General features: G+C 45.1%; 1 protein-coding gene across 13 annotated transcripts in view; it reads left to right on the top strand.

The window, feature by feature from the left end:
* The window catches only part of GBF1 (golgi brefeldin A resistant guanine nucleotide exchange factor 1), a 152,576-nt gene that overhangs the window by 80,552 nt on the left and 52,189 nt on the right, over positions 1-19,835 (top strand). For 3 of the 13 annotated variants that reach the window (XM_070057319.2, XM_070057317.2, XM_070057315.2), the window contains exon 4: positions 16-65. The exons of 7 other annotated variants lie outside the window; for them this stretch is intronic. The gene's annotated coding sequence lies outside the window, so the exon portion shown is untranslated. Of the gene's footprint in view, positions 1-12; positions 66-19,835 lie in introns of all 13 variants that reach the window. 3 more of the 13 variants (XM_089314427.1, XM_070057316.2, XM_070057314.2) reach the window with 1 other exon arrangement.

Below are 19,835 nucleotides of genomic sequence, written 5' to 3'. Positions count from 1 at the left end.
TTGCTCTTTCAGCAGAGATGGCATTAATATGAAAAACGTCTACCTAGCTGGCTTCGTTTAATCAGGCAAGTCTGACATTTGTGAAACCTCTCATTAACATTTTCCCCAAAGAGCATAAGATGGCCTCCCCTCCAAATACAGCCACCTCAAAGTTTAGGCTGCTTTCCATCACCATTGGCAGGCTATTCTCAGAGATGTTACTTCTCTAAACTCTCACTCCTGGCCAACAGCCACTGGCCACATATGGGGGGACCTTCTGTTCAGGTGCTGCCCTATTCCTTGTAAACATCACTTTTTACCAATTTTTCCTGGAAATGACAAGAAACTTTATTTGGTAGAAAAATTGGGATATAAGTTTCTTCAGTACTTCCACATGACCTTTTTCAACTAATTAAAAAACATGAATTGAATACAACTGTGTTCATGACCCTGTCTAGATACTGTAGGTAATAGAAAAGCAAAGGAGTTTTGTCCCTCTCTGTCTTCCAGGGACTTAGAGACTACAGTTAGCTATACCACAAACCAGAATATGCTGTACTAAGGCAACAGAACTTGATGGAAATACTAAGAAGGAGGAAATTAATTCTGGTAGCGAGAAATCAAGGATAATTATCTTTATTGAAGCTGAGAAAGTAAGCAGTGGGAGAGCCAAGCCTAGACTCTTGGGAAGATCTTGGTATTATTACCAAAGATCTTGGTAATTATTACTCTTGGTAATAAAGGTCTTAGTGTTATTACCAAAGCAGAGAGCTAGGTACCCTGAACCAATGTAAGAACTAACCCAGAATAGGGATTTGGCACATCGTCGAGGCAGCAGTGCTTTCTACGTTACTGCAAGGTGGGCACAGTGGAAATCTTCATTGCTAGTGTTCCTTGTTTGTCTTCCCCTTATCTGGTGTATTTCAAAGTGGCATACCAATTCATGTCAAGATGAGGACAGTAGTCTTACATATATGTTTAGATCATAACCTTCAGATCCTATTCACCCCTATTTTTTTCCTTCCAGATTTTTGACCAAGTACAACTTAGATGAGGACATGGACTGCTTATATTTTTTGATAATTTCAATTAAACTGTTCTTCTTACCCTTTTTTATAATGTATCAATTCAACAAGCACTAGGAATCACTAGATCTTTGTGAGCCACAAATTTTTTTTTTTTTTTTTTTTGACAGGCAGAGTGGACAGTGAGAGAGAGAGAGAGAGAGAGAGAGAAAGAGGTCTTCCTTTGCCGTTGGTTCACCCTCCAATGGCCACCGCGGCTGGCGCGCTGCGGCCAGCGCACCGCGCTGATCCGAAGCCAGGAGCCAGGTGCTTCTCCTGGTCTCCCATGGGGTGCAGGGCCGAAGCACTTGGGCCATCCTCCACTGCACTCCCTGGCCACAGCAGAGAGCTGGCCTGGAAGAGGGGCAACCGGGACAGAATCCAGCGCCCCGACTGGGACCAGAACCCAGTGTGCCGGCGCCGCTAGGTGGAGGATTAGCCTGTTGAGCCGCAGTGCCGGCTGTGAGCCACAAATTTAAAACTACCCCAGTAGGGGCTGCTGCTGTAGCAAAGCAGGTAAAGCCACCACCTGCGGTGCCAGCATCCCATATGGGTGCTGGTTCAAGTCTCAGCTGCTCCACTTCCCATCCAACTCTCTGCTATGGCCTGGGAAAGCAGGAGAAGATGGCCCAAGTCCTTGGGCCCCTGCACCCACATGGGAAACCAGGAAGAAGCTCCTGGCTCCTGGCTTTGGATCAGCCCAGCTCCAGCCATTGCAGTCATTTGCGGAATGAACCAGTGGATGGAAGACCATTCTCTCTCTCTCTGCCTCTCTGAAACTCTGAGTTTCAAGTAAATAAATAAGTAAATCTTTATTTATTTATTTTTTTGACAGACAGAGAGAGAGAGAGACAGAGAGAAAGATCTTTCAGGTGCTTCCTCCTGGTCTCCCATGCGGGTGCAGGGGCCCAAGCACTTGGGCCATCCTCCACTGCATTCCCGGGCCACAGCAGAGAGCTGAAGTGGAAGGGGAGCAACCGGGACTAGAACCCAGTGTCTATATGGGATGCCAGCGCTGCAGGCAGAGGATTAACCTAGTGAGCCATGGCGCCAGCCAGCCATGGCGCCAGTAAATCTTAAGAAAAAAATTAAAAAAACAAACAACAACAAAAAAACAACAAAGAAACCTAAAAACTACCCCAGTAACAAGTAGAAACACGTGGCATGCCTGACATTCAGAAATCATAGTCATTGAATTTCAAAGCTATATGGTCATTTTAAGTCCTGTCCTTTAAGAAAAAAAAATTTATTTATTTGAAAGGCAGAGTTACAGAGAGGCAGGGGCAGAGAGAGAGAGAGAGAGAGAAGTCTTTAATCCTCTGGTTCACCCCCAGAGGGCCGCAACTGCTGGAGCTGCGCTGATCCAAAGCCAGAAGCCTCTTCTGGGTCCTCCATGCACATGCAGGGGCCCAAGCACTTGGGCCATCTTCTACTGCTTTCCCAGGCCACAGCAGAGAGCTGGATCGGAAGTGGAGCAGCCAGGACTTAAATTAGCGCCCATATGGGATGCCAGCACTGCAGGCTGTGGCCCTACCCGCTGTGCCACAGCGCTGCCCCTCCAGTCCTGTCTTTTTAAACAAGCAGACAAACTAATAATTAACACCCAAAAGTTTGAAGTTCTGCCATAGTCATAGAAGACAGTGTAATCTATAGTCTGTAAGCAAGGACTGTTACTTGTTCATCTGTACCTCCAATGACTAGAATAGTGCCAGCCTCACAGGAAGGCAAGGTGTTTGTTGAAGGAGGGATTTGTATCCAGAAAGACCAGTATTGTTTCAGTGATCTTATAAGTGCCACTTTTAATGGTTATTTTAAATTTTCTAATAATAGGGAGATTATGATAAAAAAACATTCTCAGCTATTCATGAAGAACAAAATCAGTGTTCTCATTAAGTTTTGAGATGTGGGTTTTACCAATTATTAGTGATAATATTCTTTCAGACTCTGTAATTTATGCTAATACCTCCTTTTTCTAGCTATCGTTTTTGTTTTGTTTTGTTTTGTTTTGTTTTTGACAGGCAGAGTGGACAGTGAGAGAGAGAGACAAGGGTCTTCCTTTGCCGTTGGTTCACCCTCCAATGGCCGCCGCGGCCGGTGCGCTGTGGCCGGCGCACCGCGCTGATCCGAAGCCAGGAGCCAGGTGCTTCTCCTGGTCTCCCATGGGGTACAGGGCCCAAGCACTTAGGTCATCCTCCACTGCACTCCCTGGCCACAGCAGAGAGCTGGCCTGGAAGAGGGGCAACCGGGACAGAATCCGGCACCCCAACCAGGACTAGAACCCGGTGTGCCGGCGCCGCAAGGTGGAGGATTAGCCTATTGAGCCGCAGCGCCGGCCTCTAGCTATCTTTTTTTAAATGTTAAAAATGATATGCAATTTTTAAAATTTAGTAAAATACAGAATGTAAAGAGACAGAAATTAAAACCTTCTATACTCCAGTCACCTAGAGAAAACTATTAGTTTCTTTTTTATGCATATATACAGTATCATCAGGTTTTTTTAAGATTTACTTATTTATTTGAAAGTCAGAGTTTCACCGAGAGAGAAGAGGCAGAGAGGTCTTCCATCTGATGGTTCATTCCCCAGTTAGCTGCAACAGCTGGAGCTGCGCCAATCAGAAGCCAGGAGCCAGGAGCTTCACCCGGGTCTTCCATGCGGATGCAGGGGCCCAAGGACTTGGGCCATCTCCTACTGCTTTCCCAGGCCATAGCAGAGAGCTGAATTGGAAGTGGAGCAACCAGGTCTTGAACTGGCGCCCATGTGGGATGCCGGCGCTTTAGGCCAGGGCGTTTACCCGCTGTGCCACAGCACCGACCCCTATACAGTAACATCTTTAGCAAAATTGGGATCATATTCAATAAATTCTTGTCTCTTTATTTTTCTTTCTTTCATTTGAAAGGCAGGCTGACAGAAGCAGAGATGAGGGATTAGAAAGAAAGCTTTTCATCTACTGGTTTACTTCCTAAATGACTGCAACTGCTAGAGCTGGTCCATGCCAAAACCAGGAGACTGGACTACCATCAGGGTCTCCAACGTGGTTGGCAGGGGCACAGGTGCTTGAATTATCATCTGCTGCTTTCCCAGGCACATTAGCAGGAAGCTGGTTTGTTAGTGGAATAGCTAGGATTCAAACTGGCATGTTACAAGTGATAACCCAGTACAGAACACTGGCAACTCTTAAAAAAAAATCTATCTATCTATCTATATATAAATGCAGAGTAAGGGGGTAGGTGGGGGTGGGGGAGACAGAGATCTTTCTCTGGTTGATCCACTGGTTCACTTCCCAAATGACAGCAGCAGCCAGGTCTGGGCCAGGCAAAAGCCAGGAGCTCCATCTTGGTCTTCCACATGGGTGGCGGGGTCCCAAGTACTTGAGCCATCATCTGCAGCTTTCCCAAGCTCATTAGCAGGGAGCTGGATTGGAAATGAGCAGCTGGGACTCTAACTGGCACTCTGATAGGGGATGCTGGCCTCATAAGTGGTAGCTTAACCCACTGTACCATAACACCGGCCCCTCTTTTTTCTTTATCATACATTATATTCATTTCCCACATCATTACACATCCTGAGAAAGCAAGATCTAATATTGTTACTTATCATGTGAATGCTTCAAAATCTGTTCAAGAAGTTTTCTATTGTTGGCTATTTAGATTATTTCTAATTTTCCAGTATTATCTGCAATGTAGTATAAGTATCTTTGTAAATAATCCTTTGCTTATAACTTGTATTTCCTTTTGATAAGTTTCTATTTCTATTTAGTTAAGTTACGTACATAGTTTTAAAAAGTCAAATGGTGCTGCAAAGTGTATAAACAATTCCCATTTTGTAAAGTCTCTTCCCTAAACATTTTTATCTGTTTATTTAGGTATTCATTTTTCTATTTCTAAATAATATGCTGATTCTGTTTTAAAAATAGGATTTTTAAAAGATTTATTGATTTATTTATTTGAAAGAGTTAGAGAGAGAGAGAGAGAGGTTATCTTCCATCTGATGGTTCACTCCCTAGATGGCCACAATGGTCAGTGCTGGGGCAGGCTTAATCCAGGAACCAGGAGCTTCATCCAGGTCTCCCACATGAGTGACAGGGGCACAGACACTTGGGCCATCTTGTGCTGCTTTTCCCAGGTCATTAGCAAGGAGCTGGATCAGAAGTCGAGCAGCTAGGATACGAAACAGCACCTGTATGGGATGCCAGAGTCGGAGGTGGTGACTTTACCAGCTATACCACAACAGCCCCCCCAATAGGATTTATATATATATATATTTTAAAAGATTTGTTTATTTATTTGAAAGGCAGAGTTACAGAGAGAGAGACAGAGAGACAGAGAGACAGAGAGTCTTCTATCTACTGGTTCACTCCCCAAATGGCCGCAATGGCTGGAGCTGGGCCAATCTGAAGTCAGGAGCCTAGAGCTTTTTCTGGGTCTCCCATGCAAGAGCAGGGGCCAAAGGAGTTGGGCCATCCTCTCTGCTTTCCCAGGCTGTGGCAGAGGGCTGGATTGGAAGTAGAGTAACTAGCACCCATATGGGATGCTGGCACTGCACATGGCAGTTTACCCATTGTGCCATAGCACCAGCCCAGGATTTTTGTATTGTTAAGCATTACCTATTGACTTCCTATTCCCAGATGTTGACTGAGTGCTTTTATAGTACCCACACCCTCATTTTTCTTCCCTCCATCCTCTCAATGTAGTTATTTTCTCATTTGAATAAACCAATACTCAATCTTTACTTTATTAAGATATATATATTAAAGATTTATTTATTTATTTATTGGAAAGTCAGAGTTACATGGAGAGAGAAGGAGAGGCAGAGAGAGAGGTCTTCCATCTGGTGGTTCACTCCCCAGTTGGCCGCAATGGCTGGAACTGTATCCATCTGAAGCCAGGAGCCAAGAGCTTCTTCTGGATCTTCCTATGTGGGTGTAGGACCCAAGGACTTGGGCCATCTTCTACTGCTTTCCCAGGCCATAGCATAAAGCAGATCAGAAGTGGAGCTGTTGGGTCTTGAACCGGTGCCCATATGGGATGCCGATACTACAGGCAGCAGCTTTACCCACTGTGCCACAGCACCGGCCCCTATATTTTTAAGATTTACTTACTTATTTGGGAGAAAGAGTTAGAGGAGAGAGAGGAGAGAGAGGAGAGAGAGAGAGAGAGAGAGAGAGAGAGAGAGAGAGAGGTCTTCTATCCACTGGATCACTCCCCAGCTGGCCACAATGACCAGGGCTGGGCCAAGCCAGACCCAGGAGTATCTTCCATGTCTCCCACATGGTTTGCAGAATCCCAAGAAGTTGAGCCATCCTCCACTGTTTTACCAGGCACATTAGCAGGGAGCTAGACTAGAAGTGGAGCAGCCGGGACATGAACCAATGCCCATATGGAATGCTGGTGTCATAGGCGGTGGCTTAACCAGCCACACCACAACACCAGCCCCAGAATCTTCAATGTTATTCATTACCAAATCAAAATTTTCCCTCCTTTTTTTTTTTTTTTTTTTTTTCCACAGGCAGAGTGGACAGTGAGAGAGAGAGAGAGAGAGAGAGAAAGGTCTTCCTTTTGCTGTTGGTTCACCCTCCAGTGGCCGCCGCGGCCAGCGCACCACAATGATCCGAAGCCAAGAGCCAGGTGTTTCTCCTGGTCTCCCATGGGGTGCAGGGCCCAAGCACTTGGGCCATCCTCCACTGCGCTCCGGGCCACAGCAGAGAGCTGGACTGGAAGAGGGGCAACCGGGACAGAATCCGGCACCCCGACCGGGACTAGAACCCAGTGTGCCAGCGCCGCTAGGTGGAGGATTAGCCTATTGAGCCGCGGCTCCGGCCTCCCTCCTTTAAAAATATATATTTAGTTTTCTAGTACTATCATTATTTCATCTCAAACTCTACAATAGTTTTTAAAACTCTGAGTACTAATGTTCCCAGTTGGTCAAACACACAGCTCTTTTATTCCATCTTTGCCTCCTAGGGACATCCTTCTCAGAGCCTCTCATCTTTTTCTATTTTATGTTGATTATTGTCTAGGTCTTAGGCACAGCTGTCATTCTGGGACTTCCCTTCACTTTTCTCTAGATCTTTTCCTTGGATTCCTTCTCCATTTCTTTCTTGATTTACTCTCTCATTTTGGTATTTTTTTTAAAGATTTGTTATTACATTTACTTACTTACTTACTTATTTATTTAAAAGAGTGACAGAGAAAGGGAGAGACAGAGGGAAAGCCAGAGAGAGATCTTCCTCTTACTGGTTCACTCCTCAAGTGCTTACAACAGCTGGGGCTGGGCCAGACTGAAGCCAGGAGCCAGGAGTTCCATCCTGGTCTCCCACATGGGTGTGAAGCACCCAAATATTTGGAACATCATCCCCTATCTTCCCAGGCACACTAGCAGGAAGCTGGATCAGAAGCAGGGCACCTGTGACTTGAACTGGCCCTCTAATATGGAAAGCAGGTGTTGCAAATGGTAGCTTAACCCACTGTACCACAACTGTAGCCCTTCTCATTTGAAAAAAAAAAAAAAAATTATTTATTTAAAAGAGAGAGAATCCTCCCTCTGGTTGTTCACTCCCAAAATGGCCAGAATGGCTGGGGCTGGTCCAGGCTGAACCCAGGAGCCAGGAGCTTCATCTGGGTCTCCCACGTGGGTGCAGGGGCCCAAGCATTTGAATCATCCTCTGCTGCTTTTCCAGGCACATTTGCAGGGAGATTGATGAGAAGTGGAGCAGCTGGAACTCAAACCAAACTCCATATGGGATGCTGGCACTGCAGATGGTGGCTTTAACCTGCTGTGCCACAGTATCGGGCCCTCATTTTGGTTTAATAACAATCTTCTAGTAGTTCCTAGGAAAGGATACTTGGGATACAAATTTTTTTTTTTTGACAGGCAGAGTGGACAGTGAGAGAGAGAGACAGAGAGAAAGGTCTTCCTTTGCCGTTGGTTCACCCTCCAATGGCCGCCGCGGCCGGCGCGCTGCAGCCGGCGCACCGCGCTGATCCGATGGCAGGAGCCAGGAGCCAGGTGCTTTTCCTGGTCTCCCATGGGGTGCAGGGCCCAAGCACCTGGGCCATCCTCCACTGCACTCCCTGGCCACAGCAGAGAGCTGGCCTGGAAGAGGGGCAACCGGGACAGAATCCGGCGCCCCAACCGGGACTAGAACCCGGTGTGCCGGCGCCGCAGGTGGAGGATTAGCCTAGTGAGCCGCGGCGCCGGCCAACAAATTTTCTTAAATTCTTTGTATCTGAAACTATTTGTTTCATACTGGCACTTGATTGAAGGTTTGACAGGGTATAAAATTTTTTAGTTTGGAAATCATTTTCTTTAAGTTTTATTTATTTGAAAGGCAAAGTTACAGGGCTGAGGGGGTAGGGGGAGGTGAGAAGGGACATATCCTCCATCTGCTGGTTCACTACCCAAATGGCTGCAATGGCCAGGGCAGGGCTGGGCTGAGCTAGGCCAAAGCAGGAGCCTGAAACTCCATCTGAGTCTCACACATGGGTAGCATGAAACCAAGTACTTAGGCCATCTTCCATGGCTTTCCCAGGTGCATTAGCATGGAGGTGGATCAGAACTGGAGCAGCCAGGTCTCTAACCTGCACTCATATGGGATGCTGGCATTGCAGGCTGTGGCTTAACCTGCTGCACTACAACTCCAACCCTGAGAATCATCTTCATTTGGAATTTGCTTCTTGATCTTCTGATTTTCAGTATTAATCTTGAGTTGTTTCATGTCACATTGGATTTCAATCTTTTGTATTCAAACTGAAAGTTTTTATTGTCTCTATCTTTCCAGTGTTCTAAAACACTTTTATGAGTCTCTTAGTCATTGTGTTAGGTTCCTAGAAAGGATTCTTTTAACCTAGAAAATAATAGTTTTATTTTGGAAGATGATCTTTCGTTAGTTCTTCAATAGTTTCCTCTTTTTCCATTTTTTTTCCTGTTCTCTCAACTGTCTCTATTTTTTGTTCTACGCCTCATCTTCTACCTGGTGTCTTCATTTTAGAGTTGGCTTCTTGTTAGTACTTCTCTCTAAAGGCTCTTAGTGTTCAGTCTTTTCAGTTCTGCTTATATAATCTCTTAATGAATCTCATTCATTGGTTTCTCTTTACTTCAAGATTTTGGGGGCTGGTGCTGTGGCATAGCTGATAAAAGCCACCACTTGCAGTGCTGGCATCCTATATGGGTACCAGTTTGAGCCCGGCTGCTCCACTTCTGATCCAGCTCTCTGCTATGGCCTGGGAAAGTGATCGAAGATAGCCCAAGTTCTTGGGCCCCTGCATCCACTTGGGAGACCTGGAAGAATCTTCTGGCTCCTGCACTGACTAGCTTCAGTCAGTGCAGCTCCTGCTATTGCAGCCATCTGGGGAGTGAACTAGTGGATGGAAGATCTCTCTCTGTATGTCTGCCTCTCTGTAACTATGCCTTTCAAACAAATAAATAAATCTTTTTAAAAAAGTCTTAAAAATAAAATGATTTCAAAAAAGATCATTTTGTTCTTCTTGTTTAAGTTTTTATATTTAACTGGAACATTCTTAGCCCTTTGTGTTTATCCTTCATAACACTTATTACAATTGTAATTAATTGTATGATTCCTTTCCTAATGTTCTTCCATTATACATGAAATGCCATAAGGGCAAGGATTACATTGCATTGTTCACTACCATATTTCTATTTTCTAGCTCGGTGACTGGCACAAATTGGTATGTGTAAATATGTAGTGAATTAGTAAGCATCTTTTTTTAATCAAATATAAGTTATTTTGTGAAGTACATTGAAATGGTAATTTAACTTTCCTCTCAAATAATTAATCCATTTATGAAATATTCTTTATCATGTATCATATACTAAATATTGTCCTACTTTTTTGTTAATAATATACTAGATTACTTGTTATGCCTTTTTAAAAAATTTTAAATTCATTTATTTGAAAGAGAAAGAGAGCCCCCATCTGCTGGCTCACTGCTCAGATGCCTACAACAGCCAGGACTCAGCCAGGCCAAAGCTGCAAGCTGGGATTGTGATCCTGTGAGTGCAGGAACCCAACTACTTTAGCCATCACTGCTGCCTCCCAGGATCTGCATTAGCAATAAACCAGAATCAGTAGCTGGGAGTCAAACCCAGATACTCTATCATGGGTCATGGCATCTTAACCACTAGGCTAAACACCTATTCCTGTTACAGCTTTATAAAACATTTTTAAATGATACTGCACAGACTTTCTGTCATTAAGTGTTTTAAAAATACTTTGGTTGTCTTCATATTCTTTGTTGTTTCTCAGAAGTGCAGATTTATGATCTGTACTTTCTTTTCAAAAGCCCTACTGGGATTTTGATTCAGAAACCTAAGATAGGAGCTTCCAGGTTGGTGAACACATGGAGGTACCTAGAGGGTTGTATGCCTAGAGAAGGCCTGGAAGTCCATACCATCCCCTCATACCTTGCCCTATGTCTCTCTTCCACCAGCTGTTCCTTTATAATACATGGTTAATAGTTTTTTGAAAAGTTAATATGAGGAGAATTGACATCTTCATAATATGTTTGGCCTCCCCATTCAGGAATGTGATATGGTTGTTCCATTTAGTCAAGGCTTCTTTTATGACCTTGGTAAAGTTTGTAGGATCTTCTTTGTCCTGTTTATATCCATTTCTTGTTAAACTTATTCTTAGATAATTTTTGTTTTGAATTACTAATGGAAATAGGATTTCCATCATAATACATCTATTTTATCTTAACTGAAACTGGGTTTGTTTTCCTGAAATACATTTAATGTGATAGTCCCAGGACAAAAGAACTACTATCTTAGTTTTGGTTTTGTTTTCATTTTTAATACCATGGCACCCGAGGTTGGCAGCATGTTTCTTTTTCTCCCCTCCCCTCCCCTCCCCTCTTCTCCCCTCTTCTCCTCTCTTCTCCTCTCTCCTCTCCTCTCTTCCCCTCTCTTCCCCTCTCTTCTCCTCTCTCTTCTCCTCTCTCCTCTCCTCTCTTCCCCTCTCTTCTCCTCTCTTCTCCTCTCTTCTCCTCTCCTCTCCCCTCCTCTCCCCTCCCCTCCCCTCCCCTCCCCTCCCCTCCCCTCCCCTCTCCTCTCCTCTCCTCTCTTCTCTTCTCTTCTCTTCTCTTCTCTTCTCTTTTCTTTCTTCTTTGACAGAGAGAGCACAACAGAGCTCCCATCTGCCCACAATGGCCAGTCTGAAGCTGGGAAATGGAAACGCAGCACAGGTCTCTTATGTGGTGGCAGGAACCCAGTTATGTGAACTGTCACTGCTGCCTTGCAGGGTTCACATTAGCAGGAAGCTGGAATCAGGAGCCAGAGCTGCGTATCAACCCTGGGTGCTTCAATATGGACACAGGTGTCTTTTTTTTGGTTGTTGTTTATTTAAAAAATGTGTTTATTTTCATTTTACTTGAAAGGCAAAGAGAAAGAGAGATCTTTAATTCTCTGGTTCACTCCTCAAGTGCCTGCAATAGCAGGGGCTGGGCCAGGTTAAAGCCAGGAACCCGGATATCAATCAGGTTTTCCATGTGGGTAGCAGAGACACAAGCACTAGAGCCATCATTTGCTGCCTCCCAAGGTGTGTACTAGCAGGAAGCTGGAATTGGAAGCAGAGCCCAGGCACCAATCCAGGTCCTCTAATATGGGATGCAGGCATCACAAGTGGCATCTGAATCTCTGTACCAAACCTCTGGCTCAATACATAGGCATCTTAACGGGTGTCTTTTTTTTTTTTTTTTTGACAGTGAGAGAGAGAGACAGAGAGAAAGGTCTTCCTTTGCAATTGGTTTACCCTCCAATGGCTGCTGCGGCTGGCGTGCTGCGGCCGGCGCACCACGCCTAACCGAAGGCAGGAGCCAGGTGCTTATCCTGGTCTGCCATGGGGTGTAGGGCCCAAGCACTTGGGCCATCCTCCACTGCACTCCCGGGCCACAGCAGAGAGCTGGCCTGGAAGAGGGGCAACCAGGACAGAATCTGGTGCCCCGACTGGGACTAGAACCTGGTGTGCCGGTGCCGCAAGGCGGAGGATTAGCCTACTGAGCCACGGGTGCCGGCCTTAACTGGTGTCTTAATAGCTAGCCAAACATCCTCCCTACTGCACTTTTTAATAAGAGCTAGCTGTTTATCTATTACTACATAACATGTCACTCCAAAAAGTTTTAAAAGATTTATTTATTTCAAAGACAGAGTGACAGAGAGGATCTTCTACCTCAGATTTGCTCCCCAGATGACTTCAACAGCTGGGACTGGGCCAGGCTAAAGGCAGGAGCCAGAAATTCCATTCAGGTCTCCCATGTGAGTCATGGGAACTCAAGTATTTGAGCCGTTATCTGCTGCTTCCCATGAATATTAGCAGGCAGTTGGATCAGAAGTGCAGTAGCTGGGACTTGAATGAGCACTCCAGTTTGGGATGTGAGCATCCCAAGAAGTGGCTTAACCTGCTGCTTCAAAAGCCCTGTCCTCAAGATTTTGTGACTTGAAACAACTATTTCATTTTTTCTCACAATATTGTTGTTAGTTAGAACTCAACAGAACGGTTCTTCTTTTTTTTTTTTTTTTTTTTTTTTTTTTTTGACAGGCAGAGTGGACCGTGAGAGAGAGACAGAGAGAAAGGTCTTCCTTTGCCGTTGGTTCACCCTCCAGTGGCCGCCAAGGCCAGTGCGCTGCAGCCGGCACACCGCGCTGATCCGAAGGCAGGAGCCAGGTGCTTCTCCTGGTCTCCCATGGGGTACAGGGCCGAAGCACTTGGGCCATCCTCCACTGCCTTCCCTGGCCACAGCAGAGAGCTGGCCTGGAAGAGGGGCAACTGGGACAGAATCCAGTGTCCCGACCGGGACTAGAACCCAGTGTGCTGGCGCCGCTAGGCGGAGGATTAGCCTATTGAGCCGCGGCGCCTGCAGAATGGTTCTTCTAATGGTCTCACTTGGAGTCCCTTCTGTGATTGCAGTCACCTGTGTCTGTGGTTTGGATGTCTGGCACCATGTGGCTTGTGGCATGAGGGTTCACTCCCCAGGGCTTTTCCTCATGACCTCTCTTTCCTGCAGGGTATCTTAGACTTTGAACATGGCAATTCAGATCTCTAAAATAAAAAAGAACAGAAGCTTCAAAGCATTTTTGGTGCCTTGGCATGGAAGTCTCAAATTGGCATTTCCTCTATGTTCTGTTAAGGCAATCACAGATCAGGGTCAAGCGTAGTGGACATAAGCTCTATTTCTTAATTGGAGGAGGAGCATGTGAGGGGTGGCATTAGAATATGGGACTGTCTTTGGAGAATAACTACTATAATGACATTTGTTCATTTGTCCTTGCCTTCTTCCTTTTTTTCTTTCTTTTATTCCAGGTAATTAACTTGGATTCTAATATAGACCAGGTGACTGGAAGTATTTTTTTTTTTAAGATTTATTTATTTATTTGAAAGAGTTACACAGAGAGAAGGAGAGGGAGAGAGAAAGAGAGAGAGAGAGGTCTTCCATCCGATGGTTCACTCCCCAGTTGGTCATAACGGCCAGAGCTGCACCGATCTGAAGCCAGGAGCCTGGAGCTTCTTCCGGGTCTCCCACGTGGGTGCAAGGGTCCAAGGACTTGGACCATCCTCCACTGCTTTCCCAGGCCATAGCAGAGAGCTGGATAGGAAGAGGAGCAGCCAAGTCTTGAACCGGCGCCCATATGGGATATTGGCGCTTCAGGCCAGGGCATTCACCCACTGCGCCACAGTGCCAGCCCCCTTTTAAAAAAAAAAGTTTATTTGTTTATTTGAAAGAGTTACACAGAGTGAAGGAGAGGCAGAAAGAGGGAAGCATCTTTTATCCAATCAACTTATAGTACCAAATAACTATTCTTTGTCATAAATAGGCATTTATTCTTTTTTTATTTTTTATTTTTTTTTTATAAATAGGCATTTAGTTGAAGAGGATAGCAAGGAAAAAGTTTCTGTCTTCTCATTTACTCTCCTGGGTGCAGCATAACTCTCATGAAATCAGAGTTCAGTTGAGCATGAAACACCAGACAAGGAAACAGGTGTAAGTTGGCCTTGTGTTCCTGAGATCTACCTACTCTCCAGAAGGTCCTCTTCCTCTCCTCCCCAGAAGTCTATCCCTTTCCCATTCTATGGTTTGTCATAAGAGCGCTCTTCTAATTAGAAATGAAATACTATTCTTCCTTCCTTCCACCCCCACCCCATCCCAGTACTTCTTCCTACCATGGGTTTGCTAATCCTTGGTTAAAACGCAATGGTACTTCAAAAAGTTCAGGGAAAATGGAATTAAATAGGAAGGTTAAGGGCCAGAATTTGGCACAGCAAGTTAAGATACTGCTTGGGGCCGGCGCCGCGGCTCAATAGGCTAATCCTCCACCTGCGGCGCCAGCACCCCGGGTTCTAGTCCCGGTCGGGGCGCCGGATTCTGTCCCGGTTGCTCCTCTCCCAGTCCAGCTCTCTGCTGTGGCCCGGGAGTGCAGTGGAGGATGGCCCAGGTGCTTGGGCCCTGCACTCCATGGGAGACCAGGAAAAGCACCTGGCTCCTGGCTCCTGCCATCAGATCAGCGCGGTGCGCCGGCTGCAGCGCGCCGGCCGCGGCGGCCATTGGAGGGTGAACCAACGGCAAAGGAAGACCTTTCTCTCTGTCTCTCTCTCTCACTGTCCACTCTGCCTGTCAAAAAAAAAAAAAAAAAAAAAAAAAAATTTGTATCCCAAGTATCCTTTCCTAGGAACTACTAGAAGATTGTTATTAAACCCAAGTCCTTGGGCCCTGCACCCGCATGGGAGACCAGGATAAGCACCTGGCTCCTGGCTTTGGATCAGCCCGGTGCGCCATTGGGGGATGAACCAACAGAAAAGGAAGACCTTTCTCTCTGTCTCTCTCTCTACTCTGCCTGTCAAAAAAAAAAAAAAGATACTTCTTGGGAAGCTCACTATTAGGGTGCTTGAGTTTGAGTCCTGGCTCTGCTTCTGGTTCCAGCTTCTGGATAATGCCCACCTGGAAGGCAACAGGTCATGGCTCAGGTACTTGGGTCCCTGAGGCATTTGAGAAGTGAGCCAACAGATGGAAGATCTCTCTCAGTCTGTCTCTGCCTCTGTCACTCTTTGTCTTTCAAATAATAGAAATAAAGAATTTTTTAAAGGTAAGTTTATTTTGGTACAAAAGAACGAGAAATCCATGCAAATGCAGGGTCTTCAAAAAGTTCATGGAAAATATCCGTTATGAAAAAAAATTCATGGATTTCAATTTTTTTTGCACCAAGACATCATCTTTTAATTCCATTTTTCCATGAGCTTTTTGAAGTACCCTTCTCTACACCCAGCAAAGATGGATAGTCTTCTTTCCTTCCTCTCCCTCAGCTTAGTATGACAGAAAGCAGCAGGTGATGGAATGCATAAAGGATGGGGGTGGGGGCTGATGGAGCAGACTTTTCTCACACACTATGGATGTTGCTCAACGAAATGAGTGTGAAATTTAGTCATAGCCACAGCATGTGTTTCAATTTTCCAGGGAATTTCCTCTTCCTAACTGTAGGTTTAACCCTTTCTTCTGTGTATGCCAGTGGCCACCTGAGAATTATGAAATGAGTTATTTATAAGAGGGAGCAAATACTAGGATTTCACAGGGCAACTTTGGGATCTAGGATCTCCAACTTATTTCCTGCCAAATACTTGAGGAAGAAAGCAGAGTTTAGAATTAGATAGACTTGGGTTCTAATCCCATCTCTATCATTGGGTGGTCCTGAGCAATTACTTGATTTTTTTTAAACCTCTATTTTTTCCACCTATAAAATGGAGATAAAAACTTGCCTCGCAGGTTTTTTCTGAGGATTAAATGAAATAATGTATATACAGTTTATACCGTGCACATAGTGTGTTCTCAGTACATATTTGTTTGCTTCTCTAATTTCTCTGGGTTCTTAGAATATCAATTCTTTTATCCCATGCCACATTGAGTTTGCCATGTTAACAGCTTTTCACATCTTAGATGTGTTGCTTTTCTCCCTGAATCTAGTTCTACAAGTGTGTTAGAGGGTAGAAATTATTTCACATCGTTTTGTAAAATCCCTCTGGAGGTCCTTAGTAAGCTAAAAGATCTCAGTAAGAATGCTGAGAAGGACTCCAATTCTTGCCTTCCTCATCTGATCCTGGAAGTCATATGAACTTATAAGACTTCTAAAATCAGGCCAGCGCCATGGCTCAATGGGCTAATCCTCCACCTAGCGGTGCCAGCACACCGGGTTCTAGTCCCGGTCGGGGCGCCAGATTCTGTCCCGGTTGCCCCCCTTCCAGGCCAGCTCTCTGCTGTGGCCCAGGAATGCAGTGGAGGATGGCCCAAGTGCTTGGGCCCTGCACCTCATGGGAGACTAGGAGAAGCACCTGGCTCCTGCCTTCGGATCAGTGCGGTGTGCCGGCCACAGCGCGCTGGCCGTGGCGGCCATTGGAAGGTGAACCAACGACAAAGGAAGACCTTTCTCTCTGTCTCTCTCTCTCACTGTCCACTCTGCCTGTCAAAAAAAAAAAAAAAAAAAAAAAAGTTCTAAAATCACACAGTGTGAGAGCTAGAGGTCACCTAGCCCATTTTATAGGGAAGGAACTGTGGCTCAGAGAACATCATGTCTTACAGGGCATCATGACAGAGTAGCAGCAGCTCTGGAATAGAGCTCTGACTTCCTTGCCTATTACAATGATTATAACTTAAATTTTTAAAAAATGTTTATGTATTTATTTGAAAGAGTTACAGAGAAAGGAGAGACAGAGAGGGTGATCTTCTATCTGCTCATTCAATCTCCAAAAGGCTGCAATGGCAAGGGCTGTGCCAGGCCAAAGCCCGGAGCCAGGAGATTCATCCAGGTCTCCCATGTGAGTGCAGGGGCCCAAACACTTGGGTCATGCTCATTGCTTTCCTAGGTGCATTAGAAGGGAGCTGAATCAGAAGCAGAGCAGCTGGGACTCGAACTAGCACCCATATGGGGTGCTAGCACTGCAGATGGTGGTTTAACCTGCTGCACCACAGCACCATCCCCTGCAATTTAAATTTTTATTTGTATTTTTAAAAAGATTTATTTAAAAGGCAGAGTTGCCTAGAGAGAGAGGGAAAGACAGAGAGAAGCCTTCATCTGCTATTTTACTCCCCAAATGGCTGCAACAACCAAGACAGGACAGGTTGAAGTCAGGAACCAGTAGATTCTTCCACGTCTCCTATGTGGGTGCAGGAGCCCAAGCACTTGGGGCCATCCTCCACTGCTTTCCCAGGTGTATTAGCAGGAAGCTGGATCAGAAGTGGAACTGGCACCCATATGAGATGCTAGCACTGCAGGCAGTGGTTTAACCCGCTACACACTTCTATAATTTAAAATTTCAAAAACCATCTGAATTCTAAAAACTCAGGGCCTAACTATGAACTTTTTTCTAAATTGGGACCTTTATCAGACTTCTAGTCATGGGGAAGTTAAGATTGTTAAAGATGCTTTAATGCCACTTCTTTGGGGAGAAAAAGAGCCCATTGATGATATCATGTCACTGCCAGAAAAGCTCTTCTTTCCTCAAAGGTTGCCCAAGGGGCCCTGAGGTAGGAGCTCGGCTAGCTGTAGAGACTTCCCTCCCAGAGGTCTGAGTTGGAAAGCAAATTTTTTTCTTCTGTTGTGTCTTCACTCCCCAAAGAATGCTAGGTTGGAGAGGTTTGCCCCAAGCCCTCAGCTGTCTTTCTTATTTTAACTTGAAGTGTAATTAATATACAATAAAATATATAGACCTTAGGTGTTCAGTTGGTAAGTTTTGATAACTGTACAAACTTGTAACCCCCATTACTAAAAAATTAGAACATTTTCATCATCCCAGAAAGTTCCCTCATGCCTCCTTTGAATCACCCCCCAACACACATACACATACAAACACAAAGCAGAAAGTTAACTTTCTGAGTTCTATCACTACAGATTAGTTTTGGTTTTGGATTTCATATAAATGAATTCCTTTAGGAGGTTTTCTTTCATATCTGGCATCTTGTAGCTTAGCATGTTTTTAGAATCAATTTTGTTCATCTATAGTAGTTATTCTGTTGTTTTTGTGCCATTTTTCTGGTAGTATTTAATTGTATGGGTATACCATGAAGGAGTTTGTTCTTTCTCTTGTTGAAGAATATTTGAGTTGTTTCCAGTTTTTGGCTATCACTGCTATAAACATTCCTATGTAAGTCTTTGTGAACTTATACTTTAGTTTCTTAGATAAATATCAATGAGTAAAATTGCTGGGTCATATAGGGCTAATGTGTGCTTAACTTTAAAAGAAGCATTCAATATGGCTATAACTCTCAACTCTATCTTTTCTTTCCCTGAGGGGTTAGGCTCTTTAAATTGAGGATTTGGCAGGATAGAAGAAGCCACGTCATCAGGGTCCCTGCTGCCAGAGCACAGTGGCCTGAATTGTACACTTTTAAAAAGTTGAAACAGGTGTTTGAAACTCTACCCCAGCTTCCCTATTTGATGCCAGCCCCCTGAGAGGCTAAAGCTTGGCCAGCAGTGTTCAGGGCTAATCTAATGGATGCTGGATTAGAGACTTTAGAGGACATAGATGCTTAATAATATATATACCATGGCTTGGTATATTTAAAGCAGGTAAATGAATATTTTCATGTAGAATGGGGGCCTCTGGTGGCCTAGATGCTTCTTGAGTGGGTAGGGGTGGGAATGGGGGAGGTGGCTAGGCTGTATGTCAGATGAAAACACTTTTCTGCTCTTGATTTTTACCTCTGCTTTCTCCTTAAAATTATGTACTGTGGAAATCAGCACTTTCCTTAGTAAAGTTAGTATTTCTAAGAGCCTTTAGCTAGATAAGGATGTTTTAAAAGATGTATTTGTTTATTTGAGAGGCAGAGTTAAAGAGAAGGAGAGAGAGAGAGAGCAAGAGAGAGATCTTCCATCTGCTGGTTCATTCCCCAGATGGCCACGATGGCCAGGGCTGGGCCAGCCCAAAGCCAGGAGCCAGGATCCCCAACCAGGTCTCCCACATGGGCAGCAGGGGCCGAAGTACTTGGGCCTCATGCACTGCTTTTCCTGTTTGCAAGGAGCTGGATAGGAAGTGGAGCAACTGGGAGTGGAACCGGCATCCATCTGGGATTACAGCATTGCAGGTGGTGGCCCAACCCACCACTCCACAATACCAGTCCCTAGCTAGGTAGGATTTTGTATCCTATGTGTTAAATATTATGGGAGATAAATGATGTCCTGGTAACTCCTGTCTCTTCATATTTTTTTAAAGATTTATTTATTTATTTGAAAGAGTTACACAGAGAAGGAGAGGTAGAGAGAGAGAGAAAGGTCCCCAAATGGCTGCAATAGCCGGAGCTGCGCCAATCCGAAGCCAGGAGCCAGGAGCTTCTTCCGGGTCTCCCACATGGGTGCACGGGGCCAAGGGCTTGGGCCATCCTCTCCTGCTTTCCTAGGCCATAGTAGAGAGCTGGATCAGAAGTGGAGCAGCCAGGGCTCAAACTGGCACCCGTGTGGGATGCCAGCACTGCAGGCAGCAACTTTACCCACTAAGTCACAGCGCCGGCCCCCTTTCTCTATATATTTTTTTTATTTGACAGATAGAGTTAGACAGTAAGAGAGGGACAGAGAGAAAGGTCTTCCTTCCATTGGTTCACCCCTCAAATGGCAGCTGACGGCCAGCGCTGTAGCAAAGCAAGTTAAGCCACTACCTGCAGCACCAGCATCCCATATGGGTGCTGGTTCAAGTCCTAGCTGCTCAGCTCTGATCCAACTCCCTGCTAATGCACCTGGGAAAGAAGTGGAAGATGGCCCAAGTACTTGGGCCCCTGCACTAATGTGTGAAACTCAGAAGAGTG

Source organism: Oryctolagus cuniculus, chromosome 15, assembly GCF_051225735.1.
Source record: "Oryctolagus cuniculus isolate XC-2025 breed Fujian yellow rabbit chromosome 15, ASM5122573v1, whole genome shotgun sequence".
Taxonomy (NCBI): Eukaryota; Metazoa; Chordata; class Mammalia; order Lagomorpha; family Leporidae; genus Oryctolagus; species Oryctolagus cuniculus.
Note: the sequence above shows the minus strand (reverse complement) of the source record. Positions and strands in the feature narration are given on the sequence as shown.